The sequence below is a fragment of the Rutidosis leptorrhynchoides genome, chromosome 5 (genome assembly GCF_046630445.1).
Source record: "Rutidosis leptorrhynchoides isolate AG116_Rl617_1_P2 chromosome 5, CSIRO_AGI_Rlap_v1, whole genome shotgun sequence".
NCBI classification, from domain to species: domain Eukaryota; kingdom Viridiplantae; phylum Streptophyta; class Magnoliopsida; order Asterales; family Asteraceae; genus Rutidosis; species Rutidosis leptorrhynchoides.
This window is the reverse complement of record NC_092337.1, coordinates 434,963,645-434,990,358: the sequence shown is the minus strand read 5'-3', so window position 1 is coordinate 434,990,358 and position 26,714 is coordinate 434,963,645.

Below are 26,714 nucleotides of genomic sequence, written 5' to 3'. Positions count from 1 at the left end.
TGTATTTAGGATATAGTTATTAAATTTTTACACTTTTTATATTTTACCCAGAATCGAGAGGGATAATTGATATAATTTTTATTTAACAAATTAAGGATCGAATTTTATACCATAATGAATAAAAAATATAAAGTTAATTAATATAAAAATTTGGGATTCTTCTGAGTACTTTTATCCGTCATTGATTAATCAACAGAGCATGAAACATTCCCCATCTAATTCGACGGAATCCATCCAAAGTTAAGATGGCTATAGTGTCTTCATAATTTAACACATGTATATTCTTTATATATTTATATAATCAAGTGGTATGATATATTTATATATATCATCTGTTTTAAATTCAAAAGAGCACAGTCTTATCATAACCTTTCTAAAAGAATACAGTTTCATCTTGCAACTTGCATGCTAAATTATAAAACAACACACAAGATCACTGTTTTCTTTTCAATTATCCCACGCATTATTAACATCATTTTTATAATATAATTATTATTAAAATTATTACTTTATTATTATCATATAATGAATTATATGAATATGAATATATATGTAAATCTAGTGTATGCATCAACCATTCACCTTCAAAAACCTTAGTTAACTTCTTAAGATCCACACCACCCTCGTCAACTCACTAAACCACCACCTTCATCAACATACAATCAAATACAACCACCTCACATCATCACATGATGCTACTACCGCCATAATTCTTTTTATGTACAACCGAAACCAAAACCCATTTGTAACTCGTTAATACTGTTGTTACGAACTTTGTTTACGTTCTTGTTACTTCCCTTATCCAAAACCATAACCAAGACACCGAACCACCACAGACCCTCTTGAACAACCCATCACTTTTCCTTGTATCACCTTAGCCAATAACCACAAACCCACTTCGAACTATCACCTTCACCACTTCATTATATAGATACATATGCGTACTATACATATATGTATCACCACCACCACGATTACAACAACAGCTAAAATTATTCTGTATAAATACCTCGATATCCATTTAATCACCCTACTAAACTAACTGTTAAAGGTTGTTGCTGCAGGTTATTTTTTTTCTTCTCTTCGTTTTCAATTCAATTAACCTGCGTTATATATGTTTCCGGTTTATCTAACTACACAACTCGAGCACCATCTCCATTTGTCTTTTCTTTCACCACCCATTAAACCATAAAAACTAATATTATCTATTTCCTACTGTTTTCGTATAAAAAGCCAAACATTAATCCACATGATATATAAAAGGATTTTTTAGTCGAATATAATAATGTAATGTTGATGTTTACGGCTGTAAAGTGACGATTTTCTTTATGTCTCCACTATGAACTTTAATTAAATTAATCACGGACGTATCTTTTTCTTTTTATACTATTAATGGGTCGGCATGTTTATTCCACTAGCAGACTGGCATATGTATCTTGTTGGGTCAAATACTTTTCGATTGGGCTGAGAACTTTGATTTAGATTGGGCCGTAAATGGGGTTCCGAATTGTTGGACTATCTAATTGGACAAGGGTCACAAAACCATCTCATAAAAATTGCTACAGCTGCGTTCGTTAATTTCATAATTGCGTCGGTTTAAGTCTAACGAATACGATGATAGATGTAGTGGTTATGTTTATAGTGATGATAAACGAATATAGATGATGTATGATATGTATGATGACTGATAATGATGATGAAGGATAATGATATATGATGATAAAATGATATAAACGATGTTAAGGATGAGTATTATGAAAGATGATCATGATAGTATATGACGATGGTGGTACTTTATGATGATGATTATGATAAAACCGTAGGATGATTATGATTAGGATTAGATGATGATTAAAATTTTGATACGATAAATCATGATGATGAATTATATAGATGATGATATTGATAATAAAATAGGTAATGTTGTTAGAATGATAATGATATACGAATGCTTTGATGATGTCATGACAATAAAATGATGAATGGTGATGACAAGATGATGGAAAGATGATGATGAATGGGGATATTATGATGTTATTATGAAATTTAAAGAGGATGAAGATGATACAGATACGTTATAGGTTAAATAAATATAATTACGGTTTTAATTAAGAAAAAGCAGAAACAGTGGAATGGTTTAAGGATGTTTTCGGGTTAATGGGACGTCGCGGGTTCAAACCTGGACTTGGACATTTTTTTTAGGACGACTTCTATGAGGTAGTTTCCTTATTACTCATTATTATTATTATTATTATTATTATTATTATTATTATTATTATTATTATTATTATTATTATTATTATTATTATTATTATTATTATTATTATTATTATTATTATTATTATTATTATTATTATTATTATTATTATTATTATTATTATTGTTATTATCATTTTTAATGTAAGTAGTATTATTACTGAAACTAATTTTCTTTTTATAAAAATTATCATTTTTATTAATAAAACTATCATTATTATTATTATTAGAATTATCATTATTTTTTTATCATTATTATTTTTATTATCATTTTTATTATTTCTAACACTAATATTATTATTTTTATCATTATTATTATTAGTATTATTAATATATCAAATAAAGTTTTTCTATATAAAAATATATTATTTACATAAAACATAACTATATTAATATGTTTGTAATAAATATTAATTATCTATTTAATGTATATAAAAATAAATATAGTTAATTTAGTTATTAATGAAACGTACAAGTTACTAAAATAACAATTAATAGTAATACCTAAATTTGTTCGATTACCATTATATGTGTTAATATACATATAAATGATATAGATTCGTGAATCCGAGGCCAGCCCTACAATTGTTAAATGTCGTCATATGTATTTTTACTACAAAATACAGTATGGTGAGTTTCATTTGATCCCTTTTTAAATTCTTTTGCAATATATATTTTTGGGACTGAGAATACATGCACTGCTTTTATAAATGTTTTACGAAATAGACACAAGTAATTGAAACTACATTATATGGTTGAATGATCGAAGCCGAATATGCCCCTTTTTGCTTGGTAACCTAAGAATTAGTAAACCAGTCTACTAATTGACACGAATCCTAAAGATAGATCTATTGGGCCTAACAAACCCCTTCCGTTGTAGCGGATGCTTTAGTACTTCGATGTTGTTTTATCATGTCCGATGGATGTCCCGGAATGATAGGAGATATTCTTATATGCATCTTGTTAATGTCGGTTACCAGGTGTTCAATCCATATGAATGAATTTTTAAACACTTGCGAGTGTATGATTATTGAATAAATGAAATCTTGTGGTCTATTAAAATTATGGAAATGATTGATTACGATAAACTAATGAACTCACCAACCTTTTGGTTGACACTTGAAAGCATGTTTATTCTCAGGTTTGAAAGAAATATTCCGCTGTGTATTTGCTCATTTTAGAGATATTACTTGGAGTCATTCATGGCATATTTCAAAAGATGTTGCATTCGAGTCATTAAGTTTATCAAGATTGATAAGAAGTCATTGATAGATTGATATATTAGGAATTGGTATGCATGCCTGTTTAACTTTCGATATAATGAAGATTGTCTTTTAAAAACGAATGTAATGTTTGTAAAATGTATCATTTAGAGGTCAAATACCTCGCGATGTAATCATATGTTATTGTATTCGTCCTTATGGATTAGGACGGGTCGTCTCATGTAGAATTTAAGAGTAGTCAATAGTATTTCGTAGCATAATATGAACTTATTTATAAAAGTTTTTTCTTCATATCAGCATTTTATAGTTTTAATTCGGGTAGTACCTACCCGTTAAGTTCATACTTAGTAGCTACTATACAATTCAACTACTACAATTCTATATGAAAAACTGATAATACTATTTCGCGTTCAAACTTTTATACAATATTTTTACAAACTTACAATACCGCTATTTTACATATAGCATGAAGTATAGCACACAGTAACTTTGATACAAGGCAGTTGTGAAGACAATTCTAGTTAATACGCAAGTCGTTCAGCAAAGACAATAAAGACACGTAATTCATAAGTCCAGAAACAAGTCATGCATTCGGGTTTTACTAGTATTATTTCACATCCTTGGTCTTGTAGAAAATAACCTTTATGACTGTTGGCTAGGCAGCATGTTGTAACGTCGTCAAAAGGACGAGGGTTACGTAATGCCCAACAGCCCCATAAAAATCTAAAAACCTTATTTCTCACCCCAACTACTGAATCCGTCACTTGTGGGAATGTTTTATTTAACAGTTGCAATCCGGTGTTCTTTTTCTCAATTTGGTGAGAAGCGAACATCACTAACCCGTAAACATAACATGCTTCTTTATGCTGCATGTTTGAAGCTCTTTCTAAAGAACGAAGTCCTATGTTGGGATATATGGAGTCAAAATAGGTTCTCAACCCGTAGCGTAAAATTACATCTGGGTTTCCCGCATTTAATGCCTTAAAGAAAATACGTCGTAACTTAAAGTCTCCCCAATGTGATATACCCCATCTTTTAAAGGAAAGCCTTTTATAAACTAAGGCATGCTTGGAATGTCTTTCAAATGTTCAAAAAACTAATTTCGTCATAAATAATTGTGGCAATGAATTCCGACCAACTCTAGACAAGATTTCATCAATCATATACCCTGGTAGGTGTAGTGACCCGAACTTTTCCATGTTTATATATATTAATTGAGATTGATATTTACATGATTAAATGTTTCCAACATGTTAAGCAATCAAACTTGTTAAGAGTTGATTAATTGAAATATGTTTCATATAGACAATTGACCACCCAAGTTGACCGGTGATTCACGAACGTTAAAACTTGTAAAAACTATATGATGACATATATATGGATATATATATATAGTTAACATGATAGTATGATAAGTAAACATATCATTAAGTATATTAACAATGAACTACATATGTAAAAAAACAAGACTACTAACTTAATGATTTTTAAACGAGACATATATGTAACGATTATCGTTGTAAAGACATTTAATGTATATATATATCATATTAAGAGATATTCATACATGATAATATCATGATAATATAATAATTTAAAATCTCATTTGATATTATAAACATTGGGTTAACAACATTTAACAAGATCGTTAACCTAAAGGTTTCAAAACAACACTTACATGTAACGACTAACGATGACTTAACGACTCAGTTAAAATGTATATACATGTAGTGTTTTAATATGTATTTATACACTTTTGAAAGACTTCAATACACTTATCAAAATACTTCTACTTAACAAAAATGCTTACAATTATATCCTCGTTCAGTTTCATCAACAATTCTACTCGTATGCACCCGTATTCGTACTCGTAAATACACAGCTTTTAGATGTATGTACTATTAGTATATATACTCCAATTATCAGCTCTTAGCAGCCCATGTGAGTCACCTAACACATGTGGGAACCATCATTTGGCAACTAGCATGAAATATCTCATAAAATTACAAAAATATGAGTAATCATTCATGACTTATTTACATGAAAACAAAATTACATATCCTTTATATCTAATCCATACACCAACGACCAAAAACACCTACAAACACTTTCATTCTTCAATTTTATTCATCTAATTGATCTCTCTCAAGTTCTATCTTCAAGTTCTAAGTGTTCTTCATAAATTCTACAAGTTCTAGTTACATAAAATCAAGAATACTTTCAAGTTTGCTAGCTCACTTCCAATCTTGTAAGGTGATCATCCAACCACAAGAAATCTTTGTTTCTTACAGTAGGTTATCATTCTAATACAAGGTAATAATCATATTCAAACTTTGGTTCAATTTCTATAACTATAACAATCTTATTTCAAGTGATGATCTTACTTGAACTTGTTTTCGTGTCATGATTCTGCTTCAAGAACTTCGAGCCATCCAAGGATCCGTTGAAGCTAGATCCATTTTTCTCTTTTCCAGTAGGTTTATCTAAGGAACTTAAGGTAGTAATGATGTTCATAACATCATTCAATTCATACATATAAAGCTATCTTATTCGAAGGTTTAAACTTGTAATCACAAGAACATAGTTTAGTTAATTCTAAACTTGTTAGCAAACAAAAGTTAATCCTTCTAACTTGACTTTTAAAATCAACTAAACACATGTTCTATATCTATATGATATGCTAACTTAATGATTTAAAACCCGGAAACACGAAAAATACCGTAAAACCGGATTTACGCCGTCGTAGTAACACCGCGGGCTGTTTTGGGTTAGTTAATTAAAAACTATGATAAACTTTGATTTAAAAGTTGTTATTCTGAGAAAATGATTTTTATTATGAACATGAAACTATATCCAAAAATTATGGTTAAACTCAAAGTGGAAGTATGTTTTCTAAAATGGTCATCTAGACGTCGTTCTTTCGACTGAAATGACTACCTTTACAAAAATGACTTGTAAATTATTTTTCTGACTATAAACCTATACTTTTCTGTTTAGATTTATAAAATAGAGTTCAATATGAAACCATAGCAATTTGATTCACTCAAAACGGATTTAAAATGAAGAAGTTATGGGTAAAACAAGATTGGATAATTTTTCTTATTTTAGCTACGTGAAAATTGGTAACAAATCTATTCCAACCATAACTTAATCAACTTGTATTGTATATTATGTAATCTTGAGATACCATATACACGTATACAATGTTTCGACCTATCATGTCGACACATCTATATATATTTCGGAACAACCATAGACACTCTATATGTGAATGTTGGAGTTAGCTATACAGGGTTGAGGTTGATTCCAAAATATATATAGTTTGAGTTGTGATCAATACTGAGATACGTATACACTGGGTCGTGGATTGATTCAAGATAATATTTATCGATTTATTTCTGTACATCTAACTGTGGACAACTAGTTGTAGGTTACTAACGAGGACAGCTGACTTAATAAACTTAAAACATCAAAATATATTAAAAGTGTTGTAAATATATTTTGAACATACTTTGATATATATGTATATATTGTTATAGGTTCGTGAATCAACCAGTGGCCAAGTCTTACTTCCCGACGAAGTAAAAATCTGTGAAAGTGAGTTATAGTCCCACTTTTAAAATCTAATATTTTTGGGATGAGAACACATGCAGGTTTTATAAATGATTTACAAAATAGACACAAGTACGTGAAACTACATTCTATGGTTGAATTATCGAAATCGAATATGCCCCTTTTTATTAAGTCTGGTAATCTAAGAATTAGGGAACAGACACCCTAATTGACGCGAATCCTAAAGATAGATCTATTGGGCCTAACAAACCCCATCCAAAGTACCGGATGCTTTAGTACTTCGAAATTTATATCATATCCGAAGATTGTCCCGGAATGATGGGGATATTCTTATATATGCATCTTGTTAATGTCGGTTACCAGGTGTTCACCGTATGAATGATTTTTATCTCTATGTATGGGATGTGTATTGAAATATGAAATCTTGTGGTCTATTATTTTGATTTGATATATATAGGTTAAACCTATAACTCACCAACATTTTTGTTGACGTTTTAAGCATGTTTATTCTCAGGTGATTATTAAGAGCTTCCGCTGTTGCATACTTAAATAAGGACGAGATTTGGAGTCCATGCTTGTATGATATTGTGTAAAAACTGCATTTAAGAAACTTATTTTGTTGTAACATATTTGTATTGTAAACCATTATGTAATGGTCGTGTGTAAACATGATATTTTAGATTATCATTATTTGATAATCTACATAAAGCTTTTTAAACCTTTATTGATGAAACAAAGGTTATAGTTTGTTTTAAAATGAATGCAGTCTTTGAAAAACGTCTCATATAGAGGTCAAAACCTCGCAACGAAATCAATTAATATGGAACGTTTTTAATCAATAAGAACGGGACATTTCAGTTGGTATCCGAGCGTTGGTCTTAGAGAACCAGAATTTTGCATTAGTGTATTTTATCGAGTATGTTAGGATGCATTAGTGAGTCTGGACTTCGACCGTGTTTACTTGAAAAATGATTGCTTAACAAATTTTGTTGGAAACTATATATTTTTAACATGTAAATATTATGTGATATATTAATCTCTTAACGCGTTTGATATTATGTGATAGATGTCTACCTCTAGAACAAGTCCCATTGACTCACCTAATAATAATGAAGAGTCAAATGTAAATTGGAATGATTCGTGGACTGATTCACAAGTTCCCGAAGAAGAACCGGAAGAAGAGTCGGAACCGGAAGAAGAATCGGAACCGGAAGAAGAATCGGAACCGGATGAAGAAATAGAACCGGTGGGGGAAATAATAAAACGGTTAAGTAAAAGAAAATCCTCAACCAACCGACCAAGGTTAATTATGGTCAATGGTGTTTCCGCCAAGGAAGCAAAATATTGGGAGGATTACCAATTCTCCGATGAATCGGATTCCGACGAGAATTCCGATGATGTTATAGAAATTACCCCAACTGAATTTAAAAAGGCAAAAGAAAATAATAAGGGAAAGGGCATAAAAAGAGAGAAATCTAATTCCAACCCCGATGAACTTTATATGTATCGTCAACCCCCGAAGTCCTTAAGTTGTAACAATGACCCGGGAACCTCTAAACCACCAGGTTTTTCTAAACCAATGTGGAAAACGACAGCTCGTATTAGGGGAACATCATATATCCCTAGAAACTTGGCAAAACCAACCAAAACCGAAGAAGAAGAAACAAGCGAGTCGGAATAAGATAGTTGTATTCGTGTGGTGTAATATATGTAATATAGTGTGCTTATGCTTTATGATATATGTAAAAATTGCTTGTATTAATAAGTATTTTTTTTATGAATCTAACTCTTGTCTATTTTACAGTATAAAAACACAAAATGGATAGACAACCCAATATTTTAAGAGACCTACCTGGAGACATGATTAATGAAATCTTGTCTAGAGTCGGTCAGAATTCTTCGGCGCAACTATTTAAGGCGAGATCAGTTTGTAAGACATTCGAAGAACGTTCCAAGAATGCCTTGGTTTATAAAAGGCTTTCGTTCGAAAGATGGGGGATATCACATTGGGAAATCCATAAGTTACGATGTGTTTACTTTGACGCATATATTGCGGGGAACCCAAATGCTATTTTACGCAATGGGTTAAGAAATTATTTTGACTCAATATATCCGAATATTGGACTTCGTGATTTAGAAAAAGCGGCTAACATGCAACATAAAGAAGCATGTTATGCTTACGGATTAGTAATGTTCGCTTCTCACCAAAGTGAGAACAAGAACATCAGGCTACAACTATTAAACAAAACGTTCCCACAAGTGACGGAGTCGGTAATTGGGGTAAGAAATGAGGTTTTTAGATTGTTACGGGACTGTTGGACATTACGTAACCCTCGTCCCTTTGACGACGTTACAACACGCTGTCTTATCAACAGCCATAACGGTTATGTTCCACCAGACCAAGGATGGGAAGTAATCCTAGTAAAACCAGAATGCATGACTTGTTTCTGGACGTATGAATTACGTGTCTTTATTGCCTTTGCTGAACGACTTGTGTACTAGCTAGAATTATCTTCACAATCATCTTGTATCAAATTTATTGTGTGCTATATTTCATGCTATATGTAAAATAAGCGGTATTGTAAGTTTGTAAAATATTGTGTAAAAGTTTGAACGCGAAATATTATTATAATCAGTTTTTCATATAGAATTGTAGTAGTTGAATTGTATATTAGCTACTAAGTATGAACTTAACGGGTAGGTACTACCCGAATTTAAACTTATAAAACGCTAATATGAAGAAAAAGCTTTTATAAATGAGTTCATATTATGCTACGAAATACTATTAACTACTCTTAATATTCTGTATGATTAACTTGTTCCATTTGACTATTTTGAAGGAAATGGCACCGACTACTCGACACACCGTGAATATGAATGAAGAGGAATTCCGTACTTTTCTAGCTTCAAACATTGCCGCAGTATAGGCTGCGCTACATACCAACAATAACCTTGGATCTAGCAGTACAGGAAATCATGTAGGATGCACCTACAAAGAATTCACTGCCTGCAAACCTTTGGAATTTGATGGAACCGAAGGACCGATCGGATTGAAACCGTGGACCGAGAAGGTCGAATCGGTGTTTGCCATAAGTAAGTGTACTAAAGAGGACAAAGTGAAGTACGCTACGCATACCTTCACAGGTTCTGCGTTAACATGGTGGAATACCTATCTAGAGCAAGTGGGACAAGACAATGCGTACGCACTACCGTGGTCAGCATTCAAGCACTTGATGAACGAGAAGTACCGTCCCAGAACCGAGGTTAATAAGCTCAAGACAGAACTTAGAGGGTTACGAACCCAAGGATTTGATATTACCACGTACGAAAGACGATTCACAGAATTGTGCCTATTGTGTCCGGGAGCATTCGAAGATGAGGAAGAGAAGATCGACGCGTTTGTGAAAGGATTACCGGAAAGAATCCAAGAAGATATAAGTTCACACGAGCCCGCCTCCATACAACAGGCATGTAGAATGGCTCACAAACTAGTGAACCAGATTGAAGAAAGAATTAAAGAACAGACTGCTGAAGAGGCCAATGTGAAGCAAGTCAAAAGAAAGTGGGAGAAAAACGGTGATAAGAATCACCAATACAACAACAACAGCAATTAAAACAATAATCGCAACAATTAACCCAACAATCGCAACATCAATCGCAACTACAACAAACGGCCCAACAACAACAACAACAACAACAACAACAACAACAACAACAGCAACTACAACAATCATCCCAATAACAATAATAACCGCAACAACAACAACAATCAGAAGCAGCTATGCCAAAGGTGTGAAAAGTATCACTCGGGGTTCTGCACCAAATTTTGCAACAAGTGTAAAAGAAATGGTCATAGCGCGGCGAAGTGTGAGGTCTACGGACCAGGGGTTAATAGAACGAAAGGAACAAATGGTGTCGGAACGAGTAATGGCGGAGCAAGTAGTGTCGGAGCAAGTTATGCCAATGTAGTTTGTTATAAATGTGGAAAACCGGGCCACATTATTAGAAATTGCCCGAACCAGGAGAACACGAATGGACAAGGCCGCGGAAGAGTTTTCAACATTAATGCGGCAGAGGCACAGGAAGACCCAGAGCTTGTTACGGGTACGCTTCTTATTGACAATAAATCTGCTTACGTTTTATTTGATTCGGGTGCGGATAGAAGCTATATGAGTAGAGATTTTTGTGCTAAATTAAATTGTCCATTGATGCCTTTGGATAGTAAATTTTTACTCGAATTAGCAAATGGTAAATTAATTTCAGCAGATAATATATGTCGGAATCGAGAAATTAAACTGGTTAGCGAAACATTTAAGATTGATTTGATACCAGTAGAGTTAGGGAGTTTTGATGTGATAATCGGTATGGACTGGTTGAAATAAGTGAAAGCAGAGATCGTTTGTTACAAAAATGCAATTCGCATTACGAGAAAAAGGAAAACCCTTAATGGTGTACGGAGAAAAGGGCAACATGAAGCTACATCTTATTAGTAATTTGAAGCCACAAAAACTAATAAGAAAAGGTTGCTATGCTGTTCTAGCACACGTCGAGAATGTACAAACTGAAGAAAAGAGCATCAATGATGTTCCTATTGCAAAAGAATTTCCCGATGTATTTCCGAAAGAATTACCGGGATTACCCCCACATCGATCCGTTGAATTTCAAATAGATCTTGTACCAGGATCTGCACCAATAGCTCGTGCTCCTTACAGACTCGCACCCAGCGAGATGAAAGAACTACAAAGCCAATTACAAGAACTTTTAGAGCGTGGTTTCATTCGACCAAGCACATCACTGTGGGGAGCTCCTGTTTTGTTTGTCAAGAAGAAAGATGGTACATTCAGGTTGTGTATCGACTACCGAGAGTTGAACAAACTTACCATCAAGAACCGCTACCCACTACCGAGAATCGACGACTTATTTGATCAACTACAAGGCTCGTCTGTTTATTCAAAGATTGACTTACGTTCCGGGTATCATCAAATGCGGGTGAAAGAAGATGATATTCCAAAGACTGCTTTCAGAACACGTTACAATCATTACGAGTTTATGGTCATGCCGTTTGGTTTAACTAATGCACCAGCTGTGTTCATGGACCTTATGAACCAAGTGTGTGGACCATACCTTGATAAGTTTGTCATTGTTTTCATTGATGACATACTTATTTACTCAAAGAATGACCAAGAACACGGTGAACATTTGAGAAAGGTGTTAGAAGTATTGGGGAAGGAAGAATTGTACGCTAAGTTTTCAAAGTGTGCATTTTGGTTGGAAGAAGTTCAATTCCTCAGTCACATAGTGAACAAAGAAGGTATTAAGGTGGATCCGGCAAAGATAGAAACTGTTGAAAAGTGGGAAACCCCAAAAACTCCGAAACACATACGCCAGTTTTTAGGACTAGCTGGTTACTACAGAAGGTTCATCCAAGACTTTTACAGAATAGCAAAACCCTTGACTGCATTAACGCATAAAGGGAAGAAATTTGAATGGAATGATGAACAAGAGAAAGTGTTTCAGTTATTGACGAAAAAGCTAACTACGGCACCTATATTGTCATTGCCTGAAGGGAATGATGATTTTGTGATTTATTGTGACGCATCAAAGCAAGGTCTCGGTTGTGTATTAATGCAACGAACGAAGGTGATTGCTTATGCGTCTAGACAATTGAAGATTCACGAATAAAATTATACGACGCATGATTTGGAATTAGGCGCGGTTGTTTTTACATTAAAGACTTGGAGGCACTACTTATATGGGGTCAAAAGTATTATATATACCGACCACAAAAGTCTTCAACACATATTTAATCAGAAACAACTGAATATGAGGCAGCGTAGGTGGATTGAATTGTTGAATGATTACGACTTTGAGATTCGTTACCATCCGGGGAAGGCAAATGTGGTAGCCGATGCCTTGAGCAGGAAGGACAGAGAACCCGTTCGAGTAAAATCTATGAATATAATGATTCATAATAACCTTACTACTCAAATAAAGGAGGCGCAACAAGGAGTTTTAAAAGAGGGAAATTTAAAGGATGAAATACCCAAAGGATCGGAGAAGCATCTTAATATTCGGGAAGACGGAACCCGGTATAGGGCTGAAAGGATTTGGGTACCAAAATTTGGAGATATGAGAGAAATGGTACTTAGAGAAGCTCATAAAACCAGATACTCAATACATCCTGGAACGGGGAAGATGTACAAGGATCTCAAGAAACATTTTTGGTGGCCGGGTATGAAAGCCGATGTTGCTAAATACGTAGGAGAATGTTTGACGTGTTCTAAGGTCAAAGCTGAGTATCAGAAACCATCAGGTCTACTTCAACAACCCAAAATCCCAGAATGGAAATGGGAAAACATTGCCATGGATTTCATCACTAAATTGCCAAGGACTGCAAGTGGTTTTGATACTATTTGGGTAATAGTTGATCGTCTCACCAAATCAGCACACTTCCTGCCAATAAGAGAAGATGACAAGATGGAGAAGTTAGCACGACTGTATTTGAAGGAAGTCGTCTCCAGACATGGAATACCAATCTCTATTATCTCTGATAGGGATGGCAGATTTATTTCAAGATTCTGGCAGACATTACAGCAAGCATTAGGAACTCGTCTAGACATGAGTACTGCCTATCATCCACAAACTGATGGACAGAGCGAAAGGACGATACAAACACTTGAAGACATGCTACGAGCATGTGTTATTGATTTCGGAAACAGTTTGGATCGACATCTACCGTTAGCAGAATTTTCCTACAACAACAGCTACCATTCAAGCATTGAGATGGCGCCGTTAGAAGCATTTTATGGTAGAAAGTACAGGTCTTCGATTTGTTAGAGTGAAGTGGGGGATAGACAGATTACGGGTCTGGAGATTATACAAGAAACTACCGAGAAGATCATCCAAATTCAACAACGGTTGAAAACCACCCAAAGTCGACAAAAGAGCTACGCTGACATTAAAAGAAAAGATATAGAATTTGAAATTGGAGAGATGGTCATGGTTAAAGTTGCACCTTGGAAAGGCGTTGTTCGATTTGGTAAACAAGGGAAATTAAATCCAAGGTATATTGGACCATTCAAGATTATTGATCGTGTCGGACCAGTAGCTTACCGACTTGAGTTACCTCAACAACTCGCGGCTGTACATAACACTTTCCACGTCTCGAATTTGAAGAAATGTTTTGCTAAAGAAGATCTCACTATTCCATTAGATGAAATCCAAATCAACGAAAAACTCCAATTCATCGAAGAACCCGTCGAAATAATGGATCGTGAGGTTAAAAGACTTAAGCAAAACAAGATACCAATTGTTAAGGTTCGATGGAATGCTCGTAGAGGACCCGAGTTCACCTGGGAGCGTGAAGATCAGATGAAGAAGAAATACCCGCATCTATTTCCAGAAGATTCGTCAACACCTTCAACAGCTTAAAATTTCGGGACAAAATTTATTTAACGGGTAGGTACTGTAGTGACCTGAAATTTTCCATGTTTATATATATTAATTAAGATTGATATTTACATGATTAAATGTTTCCAACATGTTAAGCAATCAAACTTGTTAAGACTTGATTAATTGAAATATGTTTCATATAGACAATTGACCACCCAAGTTGACCGGTGATTCACGAACGTTAAAACTTGTAAAAACTATATGATGACATATATATGGATATATATATATAGTTAACATGATACTATGATAAGTAAACATATCATTAAGTATATTAACAATGAACTACATATGTAAAAAAACAAGACTACTAACTTAATGGTTTTTAAACGAGACATATATGTAACGATTATCGTTGTAAAGACATTTAATGTATATATATCATATTAAGAGATATTCATACATGATAATATCATGATAATATAATAATTTAAAATCTCATTTGATATTATAAACATTGGGTTAACAACATTTTACAAGATCGTTAACCTAAAGGTTTCAAAACAACACTTACATGTAACGATTAACGATGACTTAACGACTCAGTTAAAATGTATATACATGTAGTGTTTTAATATGTATTTATACACTTTTGAAAGACTTCAATACACTTATCAAAATACTTCTACTTAACAAAAATGCTTACAATTACATCCTCGTTCAGTTTCATCAACAATTCTACTCGTATGCACCCGTATTCGTACTCGTACAATACACAGCTTTTAGATGTATGTACTATTGGTATATATACTCCAATGATCAGCTCTTAGCAGCCCATGTGAGTCACCTAACACATGTGGGAACCATCATTTGGCAACTAGCATGAAATATCTCATAAAATTACAAAAATATGAGTAATCATTCATGACTTATTTACATGAAAACAAAATTACATATCCTTTATATCTAATCCATACACCAACGACCAAAAACACCTACAAACACTTTCATTCTTCAATTTTATTCATCTAATTGATCTCTCTCAAGTTCTATCTTCAAGTTCTAAGTGTTCTTCATAAATTCTACAAGTTCTAGTTACATAAAATCAAGAATACTTTCAAGTTTGCTAGCTCACTTCCAATCTTGTAAGGTGATCATCCAACCTCAAGAAATCTTTGTTTCTTACAGTAGGTTATCATTCTAATACAAGGTAATAATCATATTCAAACTTTGGTTCAATTTCTATAACTATAACAATCTTATTTCAAGTGATGATCTTACTTGATCTTGTTTTCGTGTCATGATTCTGCTTCAAGAACTTCGAGCCATCCAAGGATCCGTTGAAGCTAGATCCATTTTTCTCTTTTCCAGTAGGTTTATCTAAGGAACTTAAGGTAGTATTTATGTTCATAACATCATTCGATTCATACATATAAAGCTATCTTATTCGAAGGTTTAAACTTGTAATCACTAGAACATAGTTTAGTTAATTCTAAACTTGTTCGCAAACAAAAGTTAATCCTTCTAACTTGACTTTTAAAATCAACTAAACACATGTTATATATCTATATGATATGCTAACTTAATGATTTAAAACCCGGAAACACGAAAAATACCGTAAAACCGGATTTACGCCGTCGTAGTAACACCGCGGGCTGTTTTGGGTTAGTTAATTAAAAACTATGATAAACTTTGATTTAAAAGTTGTTATTCTGAGAAAATAATTTTTATTATGAACATGAAACTATATCCAAAAATTATGGTTAAACTCAAAGTGGAAGTATGTTTTCTAAAATGGTCATCTAGACGTTGTTCTTTCGACTGAAATGACTACCTTTACAAAAACGACTTGTAACTTATTTTTCTGACTATAAACCTATACTTTTCTGTTTAGATTCATAAAATAGAGTTCAATATGAAACCATAGCAATTTGATTCACTCAAAACGGATTTAAAATGAAGAAGTTATGGGTAAAACAAGATTGGATAATTTTTCTTATTTTAGCTACGTGAAAATTGGTAACAAATCTATTCCAACCATAACTTAATCAACTTGTATTGTATATTATGTAATCTTGAGATACCATAGACACGTATACAATGTTTCGACCTATCATGTCGACACATCTATATATATTTCGAAACAACCATAGACACTCTATATGTGAATGTTGGAGTTAGCTATACAGGGTTGAGGTTGATTCCAAAATATATATAGTTTGAGTTGTGATCAATACTGAGATACGTATACACTGGGTCATGGATTGATTCAAGATAATATTTATCGATTTATTTCTGTACATCTAACTGTGGACAACTAGTTGTAGGTTACTAACGAGGACAGCTGACTTAATAAACTTAAAACATCAAAATATATTAAAAGTGTTGTAAATATATTTTGAACATACTTTGATATATATGTATATATTGTTATAGGTTCGTGAATCAACCAGTGGCCAAGTCTTACTTCCCGACGAAGTAAAAATCTGTGAAAGTGAGTTATAGTTCCACTTTTAAAATCTAATATTTTTGGGATGAGAATACATGCAGGTTTTATAAATGATTTACAAAATAGACACAAGTACGTGAAACTACATTCTATGGTTGAATTATCGAAATCGAATATGCCCCTTTTTATTAAGTCTGGTAATCTAAGAATTAGGGAACAGACACCCTAATTGACGCGAATCCTAAAGATAGATCTATTAGGCCTAACAAACCCCATCCAAAGTACCGGATGCTTTAGTACTTCGAAATTTATATCATATCCAAAGGGTGTCCCGGAATGATGGGGATATTCTTATATATGCATCTTGTTAATGTCGGTTACCAGGTGTTCACCATATGAATAATTTTTATCTCTATGTGTGGGATGTGTATTGAAATATGAAATCTTGTGGTCTATTATTTTGATTTGATATATATAGGTTAAACCTATAACTCACCAACATTTTTGTTGACGTTTTAAGCATGTTTATTCTCAGGTGATTATTAAGAGCTTCCGCTGTCGCATACTTAAATAAGGACGAGATTTGGAGTCCATGCTTGTATGATATTGTGTAAAAACTGCATTCAAGAAACTTATTTTGTTGTAACATATTTGTATTGTAAACCATTATGTAATGGTCGTGTGTGAACAGAATATTTTAGATTATCATTATTTGATAATCTACATAAAGCTTTTTAAACCTTTATTGATGAAACAAAGGTTATGGTTTGTTTTAAAATGAATGCAGTCTTTGAAAAACGTCTCATATAGAGGTCAAAACCTCGCAACGAAATCAATTAATATGGAACATTTTTAATCAATAAGAACGGGACATTTCTGTAGGTCTTCTAAAATTTTTGGTTGTCTATCCTTAACGTCCATTGTGTGTTTTTTACTGTAAAATAGACAAGGATTAGATTTGTAAATGATAATTAACAAACAATACAAGCAATTTTTACATACATCATCGAAGTACAAGTACACTACAATACATATATTACACAACATGATTACTACTCTTCATTCCGACTCACTTGTTTCTTCCTCTTCGGACTTGGTTCGTTTCGCTAATTTCCTAGGGATATATGGTGTTCCTCTAATACGAGCTGTTGTTTTCACAAATGGTTTAGAAAAACTTGGGGGCTTAGATGTCCCCGGGTTATAGTTAAAACTTAAGAAATACGGGTGTTGACGGTATTTCCCATCGGGGTATTTCATGTTAACATAAAGTTCATCGGGGTTGGAATTAGATTTCTCTATTTTGATACCTTTTCCCTTATTGTTTTCTTTTGCTTTTTCAAATTGGGTCGGGGTAATTTCTATAACATCATCGAAATCCTCATCGGGATCCAATTCATCAGAAAATTGGTAATTTTCCCAATATTTTGCTTCCTCGGCAGAAACACCATTGACCATTTTTAACTTTGGTCCATCGGTTGAGGATTTTCTTTTATTTATCTGTTTTTCTGTGATTTCTAATATTTCCTCCTCCGGAATCTCTTCTCCAGGTTCCTCTTCTTCCGGTTCCTCTTCTTCCGGTTCCTGTTCTTCCGGTTCCTCTTTTTCCGGTTCCTCTTCTTCCGGTTCCTCTTCGGAAATTTGTGAATCTTTTCAAAATATATTCGAATCTTCATTATTATTAGGTGAGTCGATGGGATTTGTACTAGGGGTAGACATCTATCACACAATATCAAACACATTAAGAAATTAATATATCACATAATATTTACATGTTTACAATATATAGTTTTCAACAAAAACTGTTAAGCAATCATTTTTCAAGTAAACACGGTCGAAGTCCAGACTCACTAATGCATCCTAACAAACTCGGTTAGACACACTAATGCAAACTTCTAGTTCTTTAAGACTAACGCTCAGATACCAACTGAAATGTCCCGTTCATAATGATTATAAACGTTTCATATTAATTGATTTCGTTGCGAGGTTTTGACCTCTATATTAGACGTTTTTCAAAGACTCCATTCGATTTTTAAAACAACCATAACCTTTATTTTATCGATAAAGGTTTTAAAAACATTACGACGATTATCAAATAATGATAATCTAAAATATAGCGTTATCACACGACCATTACATAATGGTTTACAATAATATTACACATCGACTTAAGTCTTCGAATGCAGTTTTTAAACAATATTATACAAGCATGCAGACTCCAATCTTGTCTTTATTTAGCATGCTACAGCGGAAGCTCTTAATAATCACCTGAGAATAAACATGCTTGAAACATCAACAAAAATGTTGGTGAGTTATAGGTTTAACCTATATATTTATCAAATCGTAATAATAGACCACAAGATTTCATATTTCCATTTCTCATAAACAACATGCAATCTGCATAAAAATTATTCATATGATGAACACCTGGTAACCGACATTAACAAATGCATCTAGAATATCCCCAATATACAGGTACACTCATCTGTATATAAAATCGAAGTACTAAAGCATCCATAACATGGATGGGGTTCGTTAGGCCCATAGATCTATCTTCAGGATTCGCGTCAATTTGGGGGTCTGTTCCCAAATTCTTAGGCTACCAAGCTGAAAGGGTGATATCTGGTATAATGATTCAATCATAGAATATAGTTTCAAGTACTTGTGTCTATTTTGTAAAACATTTATAAAACTGCATGTATTCTCATCCCAAAAATATTAGATTTTAAAAGTGGGACTATAACTCACTTTCACAGATTTTTCCTTCGTCGGAAATAAAACTTGGCCACGGGTCGATTCACGAACCTATAACAAATATATACATATATATCAAAGTATGATCGAAATATATTCACAAAATGTTTTATTATGTTTTAACGATTTAAGTTTGTTAGGTTAACAGTCCAACGTTCGTAATCCACAATTAGTTGTCCATAGTTAGTAGTACAGAAATAAATCAATATATATTATCTCGAATAAATCCATGACCCAGTGTATACAAGTCTCAGACTCGATCACAACTCAAAGTATATATATTATTTTAGAATCAACCTCAACCTTGTATAGCTAACTCGAACATTACTGCATATAGAGTGTCTATGGTTGTTCCAAATAATATAGATAGATGACATCGATATGATATGTCAAAACATAGTATACGTGTCTATGGTCTATCAAGATTACATAATATATGTTAGAATACATGTATAATACAATATAAGTTAGTTAGGATATGGTTAGTATAGATTTTTATCAATTCATCCCGTAGTCAAATTAACCATTTTTAACCAATTTTGTTTTACCCATAACTTCTTCGTTTTAAATCCATTTTGAGTGAATCAACTTGCCATGGTTTCATGTTGAACTATATTTTATGAAACTAAACAGAAAAAGTATAGGTTTATAGTCAGAAATACAGGTTACAAGTCGTTTTTGTAGAGGTAGTCATTTCAGTCGGAAAAACGACGTCTTGATGACCATTTTGAAAAATATATTTCCACTTTGAGTTTAACCATGATTTTTGGATATAGTTTCATGTTCATAAGAAAAATAATTTTCAAAGAAGAACAACTTTTAAATCAAAGTTTATCATAGTTTTTAATTATCTAACCCAGAACAGCCCCCGGTTTTACTATGACGACATATGTCCGGTTTTACGTTGTTCTTCGTGTTTCCAGGTTTTAAATAATTAAGTTATCATATCATATAGATATAGAACATGTGTTTAGTTGATTTTAAAAGTCAAGTTAGAAGTATTAACTTTGTTTGCGAACAAGTTTAGAATTAACTAAACTATGTTCTAGTGATTACATGTTATAAACTTCGAATAAGATAGTTTTATATATATGAATCGAATGATGTTATGAATATCACTACTACCTCAAATATAGTAGGTAAACCTACTGGAAGTGACAAGAAATGATCTAGCTTCAAAAGATTCTTGGATGGCTTGAAAGTTCTTGAAGTAGAATCATGACACGAAAACAAGTTCAAATAAGATTTTTACTCGAATTAAGATAGTTTATAGTTATAGGAATTGAATCAAAGTTTGAATATGAGTATTACCTTGAATTAGAGAGATAACCTACTGTAAATAAAAAAGGTTTTTTGATCTTAGATGATTGATTGGAATGGATTAGAAAGCTTGGAAGTAGACTTGCAAACTTGAAAGTATTCTTGATTTTATGAAACTAGAACTTATAGAATTTATGAAGAACACTTAGAACTTGAAGATAGAACTTAAGAGAGATTAATTAGATGAAGAAAATTGAAGAATGAAGGTTTTTGTATGTGTTTTAGGTCGTGATATATGGATTAGATATAAAGGATGTGTAAGTTTGTTTTCTTGTAAATAAGTCATCAATGATTACTAATATTTTTGTAATCTTGCTAAATAATTCACACTAGATTACAAATAATGGTTCCCACATGTTTGATGACTCATTAAGGGCTACTAAGAGCTGATCATTGAAGTGTATATACCAATAGTATGTACATCTAGGAGCTGTGTATTGTACGAGTACGAATACGGGTGCATACGAGTAGAATTGTTGATGAAAATGAATGAGAATGTAATTGTAAGCATTTTTGTTAAGTACAAGTACTTTGATATATGTCTTGAAGTTTTTTAAAAGTGTAATAATACATCTTAATATACTACATGTATAAACATTTTAACTGAGTCGTTAAGTCATCGTTAGTCGTTACATGTAAGTGTTGTTTTGAAACCTTTAAGTTAACGATCTTGTTAAATGTAATTAATCCATTGTTATTATATCCAAATGAGATGTTAAATTGTTATGTTAACATGATAACATGGTGTATGAATATATCTTAATATCATATATATGTGTTAAAATACTATTACAACGATAATCGTTACATATATATATTGTTTCGAAATTCTTAAGCTAGTAGTCTCATCTTACTCGTGTAATTCATTGTTAATACACTTAATGATATAATTAATTATCATTTTATCTTGTTAAACATAGTGTGTTCATATCTTAATACAATACATATGTATTTATTTTAATTAAAATGTTGTTATAACGATAATCGTTATATATATTGTTTCGAGTTTCTTTAATTCAGTAGTTTCATTTTATGCAATATAGCTCTTTGTTAATATACCTTGTGAGATACTTATTAAGACTTGATTAATTGAAATAAGTTTCATGTAGAAAATTGACCACCCCGTTGTCCTGCGATTCACGAACGTTAAGACTTGTAAAAACGACATGACGATATATATATATATATATATATATATATATATATATATATATATATATATATATATATATATATATCGTCATGTCGTTTTTACAAGTCTTAACGTTCGTGAATCGCAGGACAACGGGGTGGTCAATTTTCTACATGAAACTTATTTCAATTAATCAAGTCTTAATAAGTTTGATTTCTTAACATGTTGGAAACATTTAATCATGCAAATATAGTTTCCATTTAATATATAATCATGGAAAAGTTTGGGTCACTACAAAGTTCCCCTCCTTCAAGGCTTCTTGTTGTGCCTCCAGAGTCTGCCTAGCGAGGTTAGTTCAAATTGTCATATTCAAAGCTCTAAACCAATGAGGTTCAACCCTCTCTTTTCGACTTAACGCATCGGTCACAACATTGGCTTTTCCCGGGTGATACAGGAGTTTGCAATCATAATCGTTCCACGTCTTAACCCATCGTCGCTACCTCATATTCAACTGTTTTTTACCAAGGATATGTTGAAGACTTTTTTGATCAGTGTACACTGTACTTTTGACCCCATACAAATAATGTCTCCAAATCTTAAGCGCAAACACAACGGCTCCCAATTCTAAATCATGGGTTGTATAATTCTATTCATGAATCTTCAACTGACGTGATGCGTAAGCAATGACTTTCTGTCGTTGCATCAAAACACAACCAAAGCCCTGACACGAAGCATCACAATAGACAACAAAATTATCATTACCCCCAGGTAGTGATAATATCGGAGCGGAAGTTAACTTATTTTTCGGAGTTTGAAAAGCAGCCTCTTGTTCATCCTTCCACTCATATTTCTTCCCCTTGTGCGTTAAAGCAGTCAGAGGTTTCGCTACTCGTGAAAAGTCTTGGATGAACCTTCTATAATAGCGTGCCAACCCTATAAACTGACGAACCTGAGTGGGAGTCTTCGAAATTTCCCACTTCTCAATTGCCTCAATCTTGACAGGATCAACTTGAATTCCCTGTTTACTAACAACGTGCCCAAGGAATTGAACTTCTTTTAACCAGAACGTACACTTGAAAACTTAGCATACATTTCTTCCTTTCTTAATAGATCAAGCACTAATTTCAAATGCTCTTCATGCTCTTGATCACCCTTGGAATATATAAGAATATCATCGATGCAGACGATAACGAATTTGTCCAAATAAGGTCTACACACACGGTTCATGAGGTCCATGAACACTGCAGGTGCGTTAGTCAATCTAAACAGCATACCCAGAAATTCGTAGTGGCCCTAATGGGTTCGAAAAGCGGTTTTTGGAATATCGGTTTCTTTAACGTGCAATTGATGATAACTACAATGAAGATCAATCTGAGGGTAACGATTCTTAATAGTAAGCTTGTTCAACTCACGATAATCAACACACAATCGGAACGAACCATCTTTCTTTTTAACAAACAAAATAGGGGCTCCCCAAGGGGACGAACTAGGACGAATGAACTATAGTTGCAACAACGAAGGAAGAAATATATAGAGTAGTCATATCAGTGGTAAAGATGTTTAAGGCAATTCTTTCAAAGGGGATAACGAGGATCATGGACTTCAAAGTAAATTTTCATTACATTTCCGAAAGGAAGACGTACGAAATGTCTGATCTTTCAACGTGAGTGAACTTCCTTGCACAATGAGCGAGGCAATCTAGGATTCATCCTTATTCTTAAATTTACGTGCAGATGAAAAGAAACGTGAATCATGGGTTATAACGAATAGTTAACTCCAGGTGAGATGAATCTCCAAAAATGATTTCGTGCACCTCAAAGTATTGAATCATAGGGTTGATGTTTGGGAGGGTGTTGGGATTAGCTGACAATATCGAGAGTAGAAACTTCTCAAACGGTCTAGTTCAATATCCATCCATGATACCGACTATAACAACAGTTGGGATAGAAACCCACCCAGTGCCTTTCCTACAATAGGGCGACCACCGAGTGTACTTCAGAAAATGGATTTATCGATCCGCGTTTCGGCCAGAGGGAAAATTTTATGAGCGCAAAGACTTTCCAACAAACTTTATAAAACCACCATCCAAATTGGCGTAAGAGTTTTTATCAATGGAGCTAATGGTAAGTTTTATCCTTAAACACAGGACAAGAAGAACTGTGACCCAAACACATGGTAGAGTAATTGCGAAAATTTTAATATAATCAATCAATGAAGTTTTGAAAAAAATTCTAAACGTTTGATGTGACAACATAAACGGAACGAAGTTCTTATTAAATTTAGAAGTATGTACAACGTGTACCATTTTATATAAAATAATTTGACTCAGTTAAACAACTCAATAAAGGAGTGGTTTTAAAATAATTTTGAAGGTATAATTTAGTATGTACTAACCAAAATAAGTTAAGGTAAATTTATTTATTTGATTTTATACGTACATATGTGATATTATAAATTGCATACATGACAGAGAATCTTACTACTTCTATTTGTCCAAAAAAAATCTCTTGAGGACCGCACAAATAAACAAATGTGTAAAAATTTTGATAAACATAGTATTCGTATTTCAGAGGTTACGAGTTGAAGTAAGATCATAGAAGATCGAGTGAAGGACTTGAATCTTTGTGCGATATTTGACCAACAAATGTTACGAGGTCATGAAAACCAATGAGTTAAATATTGTTTTGACTATTATCAGGACATAAGTCCTTGGGCCAAAACTGCTCACGTGCGAAGCTGTTGCAAACAAGTGAGGTATGAAGGATAAAGTATGAGATATGTAGTTTGGTTAAAACTAGTTTCTCGTATATCACTAAACAAGATAATGAGTATTTTTCCCTACCCAAGTAATATCTTGGAATTTCTGAATGAGCGGTGTAAAAATTTTCTTTGACTCGCTTTCTATCCCTTATGTCACAATATTGGAATTTCTTTATGAATTACCTTAATATAATCACGTTGGCCTGACATCATTATATTATACTAATTCATAGTTCCATTCCAATAGCACTACATGAGGTCAGGACACGCGATTAACCTCGAATTTCTACACAATTTCTCTAAAATGATTTCTTAAACAATGTGCTAAGGATAGCACAAGAGACAAAAAAATCAAAAGTAATGAATAAGAGTAACGATGACACAAAAATGTCTTTGAAGTATCAAGAATCTTTAAATATCAAGAATGACGTTTCCGGTTCGCAACCCAAAGCACAAAGGCACAACGGCACAAAGGCACGTAATATAACAAGAATGTTATATACCTAAACATAATAGCTGACATTGAAATGCCGAGCATTTAGAAGTCAAGAATGACATCTTGTGTAATATAACTCAAAAGTTATATACACTACCATAATATATGACATAGAAATGTCGAGAATTCTAGAAGTCAAGAATAACGTCCCTCAGTTTCACTAACTGAGGTGTTCTTATAAAAGATAAAGTCTCATAAAAGTTGGAAAATACATTTAATTGGAATGGGAGTTCCTCCCGGATTCAGATCATATGAAGGAGATATACGTATTTGAAAATAATATACATACCAATACGATACAAATAATCACATATAATAATACATTATAGGCCGGGCTGTAGACTAGACTCACTAATGCACCCTATTGACTCGGGGTGACGACATCAATGCAGCCTAATTCCCTACAATCAAGGCTCTGATACCAACTTTAACGACCCGTCAAAGTACACTTGACGACCATCATTATCTTGGTCCCACAGCTTGATCATAACTCTAAATGAATTTAAGAAATAACCTTGCATTCTTTATTTAAAAATGATTTCATATAAAGGAAACTACCAAAATATGTAAGTTTAGAAAAACCAAACATAAATACTTAACCAAAAGTTGACCAAAACAAGGTCAACAAACACCCACAATTTAATGTATCAAAATAGAATGCAAGTTAATGTTTAAGAAAAGCTGCCATCATAAATATGCAGACTCTCTAAGCACAGCGGAAGCAATCAATCATGAACCTGAGAATAAAACATGCGAGTAAACTGTCAACAAAAATGTTGAGTGAATTATAGGTTTAATATTACAAACAATATTTAATTTAAACCATAAAAATTTATGTTTGAAAACATAAAGACCCATTTTAGACCACAAAATTATATGCTCGAAAACATATAAAAATATTATTCCATTAACTCGTGAGCCACCTGGTAATAACTTAACAACTCCATACCCTTAACAAAACCAATATAAAAATATACACTGAACAGGTGTATCTTCCAAAATACGAAGTACTAATACATTCTGCCTGTAACTGCTAGCGCTACTAGCACGAAATGGGGCTGTCAGGCCATATAGATCTATCCATAGGATTCGCGTTCACCAGTAGAAACCAGTGATTAAAAATACCAGATTAGGGAATATTTTCGTTCGACTCACAATGAATAATTTAAACCAAATTCCACTTGTGTTCAATATGTAAAATAAATTGAATGTAGTCTCAACACAAAAGATTTAAAATAGAAAAATGGGACTATAACTCACCTTAACGTAAACGAAGTAACCACACGAAAACGTGAACCGCAAAAGATAAAGTGATCAAGAATGATCACAACGCCGACCTATGAATAAAGCAGGTCGATATAA